The 10,096-nt window shown below is 44.8% G+C and overlaps 1 long non-coding RNA gene across 1 annotated transcript; it reads left to right on the top strand.

The window, feature by feature from the left end:
• The first annotated feature begins 28 nt into the window (after positions 1–28).
• Positions 29–5,771, top strand: LOC135909573 (uncharacterized). The gene is made up of 3 exons (XR_011507246.1): positions 29–273; positions 1,481–2,741; positions 4,319–5,771. It is a non-coding gene; the product is annotated as an uncharacterized lncRNA (long non-coding RNA).
• The last annotated feature ends 4,325 nt before the right edge of the window (positions 5,772–10,096 follow it).

Raw genomic sequence — 10,096 nt, forward strand, 5'->3', positions numbered from 1 at the left:
TGCTCTTGTGGCAACGACCGACCGTATTCTGACGCACGTTTGGCGGCATATAGTACTGAGCACGTGCTGGTGGTTGTCTCGTGTCTCCTTCCTACGTCCGTTATTTTATTTGGCGCCTTCGTTGGAATCAAGTGTATAGTAGTGAATGAAATGTCTCAAATACCGCCGAAACGTTACCGGCAGTATCTGCAGCCTGGATCGAGCAGCCAAGTCCCAAGGCAAACTCGGAAGTACGTGTCGAAACGAACCACTCTTACCACCGCTACTACTAAGGTACGTATGTATGCAATTCGCTTTATTAGATATGATTCACTGGAGTGCAAACACGAAATTAAGAGCGGTTACTAAGAAGCATATGTATGGGATGTGTTACGAAAAGTACACACCTTCTAGCGACGTCTTTACAGCCGGCATGATTATCGAAAGGATTTCGTGTGGTTCACGTGACATTTTCTGTGTTGCGCCATTGCTGTTATAGTTTCTTTAAATCCCGTTTACTGGCGTGTGAAACACGCAACAGCGCGACACCGGCACCCGCCGCGGTAGGCGATGGCGTTGCGATGTTGAGCTCAAATAAAGTAATAAAGAAAGCCCAAGGTGCCTATACCGATCGCCTAAGAGACACGGATGTGAACGCCTTGTAAAGCCTACTGTAATTCACCTTGATGCATCCTAATCCACGTTAATCCTCCCTCGTCCAACTTAACCTTACTTCGCATTAACATTCATTAATACATCTTAACCGACCTTAACCCATCATAATCATTGTACATTTACCTTAACCTAATTCACCCCCAAATCATCCTTAATACAATCTAATCCACCTTTATCCAATCACTAACCAATCGTTAATCATCTCTTATACATTGCTGGACATGCTTTGGTTTGCTTCTGGCCATCTTTGGGTCACGTGATATTTTGTGTACCTCGCAACGCGACCGTGAAACGAGACATCTAAGGCTTTCACCTTAAAATGAAATTGATGTTGGATCCCCACCACGGTGGCTGCATTTCAATGTAAGCCGAACGCAGAAATACTTGTGTACTTAAGTTTAAGTGCACATTACTCCCCCACTGTGGTGTGGCTAACAATCAGATCTTAGGTTTTACATGTAAAACAGCAGGAGTTGTTTCGTTTAAAATTGCCTGTATGCAGAGTCAGTGTGCTGAAGGTGCAAAAAGTAGTCGCCATTAACCACGGCACATCCTGGAGCTGAGGACGTAAGGCATTCCTTTAGATATGCAGGTAATTACTGTTGTTTCAGGAATTGAATATAAACAATAACAATTTCAAAAATCAGACGCAGCCCTCTTCGCATTTTATTCGTGGTCCAATACATAACTCTGCTTTGCACAAATTACCAATGTGTCAACATTCCTCAAAGCGTTATTTCAGCAGCATTTGGGTATAGAACACTTATGTTTCAAAGGATGTATGTGCGATGGTGTTCCATTTTTTCTTTGCTCCATGTTGTTTCAGAACACGCCAGCAAACCTGAACAGCCTTCCCACAGATTCCACTTGTGGCAATATCACTCAAGACCACAGTGATAATTCAAGGCAGAACAGCTCCAGCCTAGCAGAAATATCTGCTGGTGCAAATGCGAGTGCAATTGCTAGTTCTGTAGAAGAGGAAATTAGCCAAGCTGCAAGTGAAAGAGATGTTCATTGTGATGAAGATGCAAGAAGCTTCAGCAGTAGTGAACTGAATTTTGCTTCCCAGTTGAGCTCGGATAGTGATCCTCAAGAAACAGATGAAACGGACAGCAATGATGAAGAAAGTGCACAGATGCATGATGACGAAGGAACTGGGACTGAAGCTGCAGGAGGTGACGATTTCATGAAGTATTTTGCGAAACTCAGACGGGAAACCCTACCTCATCAGGCAACAACAAAAGCAGAAGCTTTCCTGCTTGTGCTCACATATATTGTCACTGCAGGACTGACATGGGCACAAGTTCAAGGACTTTTAACTCTGGTCAATGCCCTGTTTGGGGAGAAAGTTTTGCCATGCACTACCTACTCCCTCAGAAAGTTGTGGAAAAGCAAAAAAGAAGCGTTGCGGGTACACTTATATTGTCAAGCCTGCCATAAATACCTCGGACTATCTTGTGATGCCAAAAACAAGTCCACTGTAACCTGTGCTTCCTGTGGTGCTGAAAAGAGGCTTCAAGAGTTAATGAGTTCTGGGAGTTTCTTTTTAATGTTTAACTTGAAGCAGCAGTTGCTGGAACTCTTGAAACAAGTTGGCAGAACGCTCCACACTAACTTACAGAAGCTGTCATCAGGACCTCTAGTGCCAGGCGTATTTTCTGACATCACCGATGGAAGTCTGTACCGTAGTGTACGAAAGCAGATAAACATGGCATGGAGTGACATCACATTGACCTTTAACAGTGATGGGGCACCTGTGTTTGATTCCAGCAAGAGCTCAATTTGGCCAATTCAAGTAATGTTAAATGAGCTGCCAGTTTTGATGCGGTGGCAAAATGTGCTCGTCTCAGGGCTGTGGTTCTCAAGGACTCACCCACCGATGCATCTCTTCATGACACAATTTGTTGAAGAAGTCTCCAATGTTGGAACTCTGGTGTGGTCTCATGCTGGTAGGACCATTAGATCAGCAGTGCATGCAGTTGTTTGTTGTGTGGACTCTCCGGCCAGGGCAGCTATCTTGAACAGCAAGCAGTTCAATGGATACTTTGGGTGCAGCTGGTGCTTGCAGCAAGGTGAAGTTATTGATGGTAAGTGCGCTTGACTGTTACCTTAATAGGATCTTGATGAGGGCTAGTTGGTTCATATTTAGAACTGAGGTTAAACAGCGCGAATAAAACAAGGACACGAGGAAACAAATACCACAAACAAGCGCTGACTGCCAACTGGAATTTTATTCGAATTTCTCCAGCCATTTTATGCCATTTTTCAGCATAGACATGCATACAGCAGTCACAAAAAGATCTGCAAATCAGCAGCATTATAATCTTTCATCTAAAAAAGCTATTTCTTTTCCTGACAATGCAAGAGAGGGAATGCTTACACATTTATCTCCTTCCTTTCTAATGTAGTAAGCCTCTATTATTTCCCTTTCCCTCTTACCTTTTTCTTTTCCTATGAATTTTGTTTTTTCAAATATGTGAGTGCAGTTGGCAGTCGGCGCTTGCCTGCGGTATTTGTTTCCTCGTGTCCTTGTTTTATTCACGCTGTTTAACCTCAGTTCTAGACTTTTACCTGTTTTCTAAGATTATAACAAATGTATTAGCCTTGTTTTGAAGACAGGGGTAAAACTGTTTTGTGCGTTTTATCACAATCTTAATATCCATGCACTGAAAACTGCACTAACGATGCTACATTTAAAATCGAGAAGATGGTGCACATTTAGTAATATGGTGGCACATTTAAGCGACAAGTGCAGGCATTGTATGGATGAAAAGTTCCAGAAAAAGTTACGAAGTTGAATTGGAAACTGTCATGTCTTTCTTTCTGTAACTCTAGAGTGGAAAGAAATAGTAACAATCTGGTTCAATTCTAGTTTGAGTGAAAAATAACATTTCATCTTGGTTTCTTGTTTTTGGTTGCATTGTAAAATCATGTGCTACTGTGATGGATATGGTGTGCAACTCCACACAGTCTTTGCAGAGACTAACCCATGTTCATTGTGTCAGGAATAGTAAACTTTAAAAAATTATCGCAGTAGAAAAAAATTTTAGTTAATGAAAAAAAAATTAAAGTATGGGGTTTTACATGCCAAAACCACTTTCTGATTATGAGGCACACCATAGCGGACTCCGGAAATTTCGACCACCTGGAGTTCTTTAACGTGCTCCTAAATCTAACTAAGTACATGGGTGTTTTCGCATTTCGCCCCCATCGGAATGCGGCCGCCATGGCCAGGATTCTATCCCGCGACCTCGTGCTCAGCAGCCCAACACCATAGCCACTGAGCAACCACGGCGGGTTTTAGTTAATGAGCAGTCTTTAAAAATGTTAACATGTCAGCCCATTGCAAATGCAGGAACAGGCTGGGAAAAACTAGTTTAAACTCATTTATCAGATGAAATGCGAGTTCTTGGTGATTGGTATTGCACATACTGAAATTTACTTTCAAAGGTGAAACATTTAGTTTTAGATGTTGCTACTGCAGGTTTATAATTAGCCTACTGTGTCAACATGGTTCAGTTCTTAAGGTTTACATACCGATAGACCTGCTCAAGTGTGCTGTAGTTAAGTGCGCAATAATATGTCTACCCATTTGTCATGTACATGATCTAGCAAGCTTTCACACAAAAATCATTCTGATGCATAAAAAAAATTGCCTTTGCAGGTACACTGAAGTACTCATTTTGCAGCGACGTGCCTGGAAGGACACACAGTGGGGTGTTGAAAGCAATGGTGGAAGCAGTGCAGAAGAAGGAACCAGTGTTCGGCATAAAAGGTCCATCCACTCTGATCAAGCTGCGAGGCTTTGATCTCGTCTGGGGCCTGCCTCCTGACTACATGCACTGCGTCTTGGAAGGTGTGACCAAACAGGTTACTGAAATGTGGCTGTCAGCTACAGGTTCCACGTGGTATATTGGGAGGCACATAAAGCTAATTGATTCGAGGTTGCTCTTGATAAAGCCACCAATAATCTTTTCAAGATCAGGACGGCCTTTGTCAGATCGTGCTTTTTGGAAGGCTGCAGAGTGGCGCTCTTGGCTTCTTTTCTACAGCCTTCCATGTGTCTCTGACATATTGCCCCGACCTTATCTGACACATTTCGCACTTCTTGCAAAGGCTGTGTTTCTTTTATTGAAGGATGTTATCCTAGAAGATGAAATTTGTGCTGCTGAGAGGTCCCTCTTAGCATTTGTTCAGCAGATGGCCAAGTTGTATGGGCAGAATGCAATGACTTTTAATGTGCATCAATTATTGCACCTCACAAAGTCAACACGAATGTTTGGCCCCTTGTGGGCTACATCAACGTTTCCCTTTGAAGATGGAATTGGCAGGGCACTGCAGCTTGTGACAGCAGCTAAATATGTGCCTGCTCAGATTGCTGAACGGTGCATCATGCACCAAACCTTCAGAACAGTTTCAGTGCATATGGACCTTCAACCAAGTCTTTTGTCTGCCAAAAAAGAGCTTGAACATAGTTATAAGCGATGTTCTCAGACATGTGTTCTTGGACAGGCACAGCCAGTTGTTTATATGCCAGATATCCTAAAGGGGCTTTTTGTTTCGAGATTTGGTAATGTACCACAAGTGTCCAAGTATTTCAGAGCCCAGGTAGGCACCATGATTATTCACAGTTCTGAGTATTGTGTGCCTAGCAAAACTTGCTCTTGCTATGTTAAAATGTCTGATGGAATGTACTGCTTAGTTCTAGGGATTTATGCAAAAGTAGGCGTTATGTACTTTCATTGTCAGCAGCTGCTCACCACACCATGTCCATTTGATGTTCTGCACATATTAGAGTGCCAGCTTCCACCTCCTTCTGTGAATAATTTCTTGTATTGTTGTGATGAAGTGTCCTTGCAATGTGTCTTTCTTAGTGTCTGTAATAAGTCCTACTTGTGCGAGTTGCCCAATAGGCTTGAAAAAAATTAATAGCCACTAGGCCATCCAGCGGCCAAGTTCACTGGCAAGTCATGCGTATTCTGTAAATGTGCATTTAAGCGTAGGGAGTGACTCGTGAATGAAAGCTCGTGCACCTTATTGTTACAAGTGTGAAGTACAGAGAAAGCAGTTGGCACGGCCATGTAGCGGCCAAGTTCACTGGCAAGTCATGCGTGTTCTGTTGTGTGCTTTTAAGCGTAGGGAGTGACTCGTGAATGAAAGCTCGTGCACCTTATTGTTACGAGTGTGAAGTACAGAGAAAGCAGTTGGCACGGCCATGTAGCGGCCAAGTTCACTGGCAAGTCATGCCTGTTCTGTAATGTGCTTTTAAGCATAGAGAGTGACTCGTGAATGAAAGCTCGTGCACCTTATTGTTACGAGTGTGAAGTACAGAGAAAGCAGTTGGCACGGCCATGTAGCGGCCAAGTTCACTGGCAAGTCATGCGTGTTCTGTTGTGTGCTTTTAAGCGTAGGGAGTGACTCGTGAATGAAAGCTCGTGCACCTTATTGTTACGAGTGTGAAGTACACAGAAAGCAGTTGGCACGGCCATGTAGCGGCCAAGTTCACTGGCAAGTCATGCCTGTTCTGTAATGTGCTTTTAAGCATAGAGAGTGACTCGTGAATGAAAGCTCGTGCACCTTATTGTTACGAGTGTGAAGTGCAGAGAAAGCAGTTGGCACGGCCATGTAGCGGCCAAGTTCACTGGCAAGTCATGCGTGTTCTGTTGTGTGCTTTTAAGCGTAGGGAGTGACTCGTGAATGAAAGCTCGTGCACCTTATTGTTACGAGTGTGAAGTACAGAGAAAGCAGTTGGCACGGCCATGTAGCGGCCAAGTTCACTGGCAAGTCATGCGTGTTCTGTTGTGTGCTATTAAGCGTAGGGAGTGACTCGTGAATGAAAGCTCGTGCACCTTATTGTTACGAGTGTGAAGTACACAGAAAGCAGTTGGCACGGCCATGTAGCGGCCAAGTTCACTGGCAGGTCATGCCTGTTCTGTAATGTGCTCTTAAGCATAGAGAGTGACTCGTGAATGAAAGCTCGTGCACCTTATTGTTACGAGTGTGAAGTGCAGAGAAAGCAGTTGGCACGGCCATGTAGCGGCCAAGTTCACTGGCAAGTCATGCGTGTTCTGTTGTGTGCTTTTAAGCGTAGGGAGTGACTCGTGAATGAAAGCTCGTGCACCTTATTGTTACGAGTGTGAAGTACAGAGAAAGCAGTTGGCACGGCCATGTAGCGGCCAAGTTCACTGGCAAGTCATGCGTGTTCTGTTGTGTGCTTTTAAGCGTAGGGAGTGACTCGTGAATGAAAGCTCGTGCACCTTATTGTTACGAGTATGAAGTACACAGAAAGCAGTTGGCACGGCCATGTAGCGGCCAAGTTCACTGGCAAGTCATGCCTGTTCTGTAATGTGCTTTTAAGCATAGAGAGTGACTCGTGAATGAAAGCTCGTGCACCTTATTGTTACGAGTGTGAAGTGCAGAGAAAGCAGTTGGCACGGCCATGTAGCGGCCAAGTTCACTGGCAAGTCATGCGTGTTCTGTTGTGTGCTTTTAAGCGTAGGGAGTGACTCGTGAATGAAAGCTCGTGCACCTTATTGTTACAAGTGTGAAGTACAGAGAAAGCAGTTGGCACGGCCATGTAGCGGCCAAGTTCACTGGCAAGTCATGCGTGTTCTGTTGTGTGCTTTTAAGCGTAGGGAGTGACTCGTGAATGAAAGCTCGTGCACCTTATTGTTACGAGTGTGAAGTACACAGAAAGCAGTTGGCACGGCCATGTAGCGGCCAAGTTCACTGGCAAGTCATGCCTGTTCTGTAATGTGCTTTTAAGCATAGAGAGTGACTCGTGAATGAAAGCTCGTGCACCTTATTGTTACGAGTGTGAAGTGCAGAGAAAGCAGTTGGCACGGCCATGTAGCGGCCAAGTTCACTGGCAAGTCATGCGTGTTCTGTTGTGTGCTTTTAAGCGTAGGGAGTGACTCGTGAATGAAAGCTCGTGCACCTTATTGTTACGAGTGTGAAGTACAGAGAAAGCAGTTGGCACGGCCATGTAGCGGCCAAGTTCACTGGCAAGTCATGCGTGTTCTGTTGTGTGCTATTAAGCGTAGGGAGTGACTCGTGAATGAAAGCTCGTGCACCTTATTGTTACGAGTGTGAAGTACACAGAAAGCAGTTGGCACGGCCATGTAGCGGCCAAGTTCACTGGCAGGTCATGCCTGTTCTGTAATGTGCTCTTAAGCATAGAGAGTGACTCGTGAATGAAAGCTCGTGCACCTTATTGTTACGAGTGTGAAGTGCAGAGAAAGCAGTTGGCACGGCCATGTAGCGGCCAAGTTCACTGGCAAGTCATGCGTGTTCTGTTGTGTGCTTTTAAGCGTAGGGAGTGACTCGTGAATGAAAGCTCGTGCACCTTATTGTTACGAGTGTGAAGTACAGAGAAAGCAGTTGGCACGGCCATGTAGCGGCCAAGTTCACTGGCAAGTCATGCGTGTTCTGTTGTGTGCTTTTAAGCGTAGGGAGTGACTCGTGAATGAAAGCTCGTGCACCTTATTGTTACGAGTATGAAGTACACAGAAAGCAGTTGGCACGGCCATGTAGCGGCCAAGTTCACTGGCAAGTCATGCCTGTTCTGTAATGTGCTTTTAAGCATAGAGAGTGACTCGTGAATGAAAGCTCGTGCACCTTATTGTTACGAGTGTGAAGTGCAGAGAAAGCAGTTGGCACGGCCATGTAGCGGCCAAGTTCACTGGCAAGTCATGCGTGTTCTGTTGTGTGCTTTTAAGCGTAGGGAGTGACTCGTGAATGAAAGCTCGTGCACCTTATTGTTACAAGTGTGAAGTACAGAGAAAGCAGTTGGTACGGCCATGTAGCGGCCAAGTTCACTGGCAAGTCATGCCTGTTCTGTAATGTGCTTTTAAGCATAGAGAGTGAGTCGTGAATGAAAGCTCGTGCACCTTATTGTTACGAGTGTGAAGTACAGAGAAAGCAGTTGGCACGGCCATGTAGCAGCCAAGTTCACTGGCAAATCATGCGTGTTCTGTTGTGTGCTTTTAAGCGTAGGGAGTGACTCGTGAATGAAAGCTCGTGCACCTTATTGTTACGAGTGTGAAGTACAGAGAAAGCAGTTGGCACGGCCATGTAGCGGCCAAGTTCACTGGCAAGTCATGCGTGTTCTGTTGTGTGCTTTTAAGCGTAGGGAGTGACTCGTGAATGAAAGCTCGTGCACCTTATTGTTACGAGTGTGAAGTACAGAGAAAGCAGTTGGCACGGCCATGTAGCGGCCAAGTTCACTGGCAAGTCATGCGTGTTCTGTTGTGTGCTTTTAAGCGTAGGGAGTGACTCGTGAATGAAAGCTCGTGCACCTTATTGTTACAAGTGTGAAGTACAGAGAAAGCAGTTGGCACGGCCATGTAGCGGCCAAGTTCACTGGCAAGTCATGCGTGTTCTGTTGTGTGCTTTTAAGCGTAGGGAGTGACTCGTGAATGAAAGCTCGTGCACCTTATTGTTACGAGTGTGAAGTACAGAGAAAGCAGTTGGCACGGCCATGTAGCGGCCAAGTTCACTGGCAAGTCATGCGTGTTCTGTTGTGTGCTTTTAAGCGTAGGGAGTGACTCGTGAATGAAAGCTCGTGCACCTTATTGTTACGAGTGTGAAGTACAGAGAAAGCAGTTGGCACGGCCATGTAGCGGCCAAGTTCACTGGCAAGTCATGCGTGTTCTGTTGTGTGCTTTTAAGCGTAGGGAGTGACTCGTGAATGAAAGCTCGTGCACCTTATTGTTACGAGTGTGAAGTACAGAGAAAGCAGTTGGCACGGCCATGTAGCGGCCAAGTTCACTGGCAAGTCATGCCTGTTCTGTAATGTGCTTTTAAGCGTAGAGAGTGACTCGTGAATGAAAGCTCGTGCACCTTATTGTTACGAGTGTGAAGTACAGAGAAAGCAGTTGGCACGGCCATGTAGCGGCCAAGTTCACTGGCAAGTCATGCCTGTTCTGTAATGTGCTTTTAAGCATAGAGAGTGACTCGTGAATGAAAGCTCGTGCACCTTATTGTTACAAGTGTGAAGTACAGAGAAAGCAGTTGGTACGGCCATGTAGCGGCCAAGTTCACTGGCAAGTCATGCCTGTTCTGTGATGTGCTTTTAAGCATAGAGAGTGAGTCGTGAATGTTGAATATAAATTGCAAATTTGCGACTGCTTTCTTCCAACATGCCAATTCAAAACCAAAAGTTTTCTATTCCAACAAGGACAACTTTTCCGCTTCTGGTCTTTACCACTTTGACAAGTGCAGACAGGCAGTTGGCTTTATTATGAACGCAAATGTTCAGTTAGAAATGAATAAAGCAGTTGATATTTCCAGTTTCGACAAGCAAGAAGTACAGATGAACAGATTTAACCGAATAGTGCAGTTTGAATTAATTGGCTTTTGAATACGTTGAAAACGTAATGGGCCAACCAAAAATTAAAGATTTATTTGAATGGACTGAAAGTACGAAACGTCTGTTTGATTT

Source organism: Dermacentor albipictus, chromosome 7 (genome assembly GCF_038994185.2).
Source record: "Dermacentor albipictus isolate Rhodes 1998 colony chromosome 7, USDA_Dalb.pri_finalv2, whole genome shotgun sequence".
NCBI lineage: Eukaryota > Metazoa > Arthropoda > Arachnida > Ixodida > Ixodidae > Dermacentor > Dermacentor albipictus.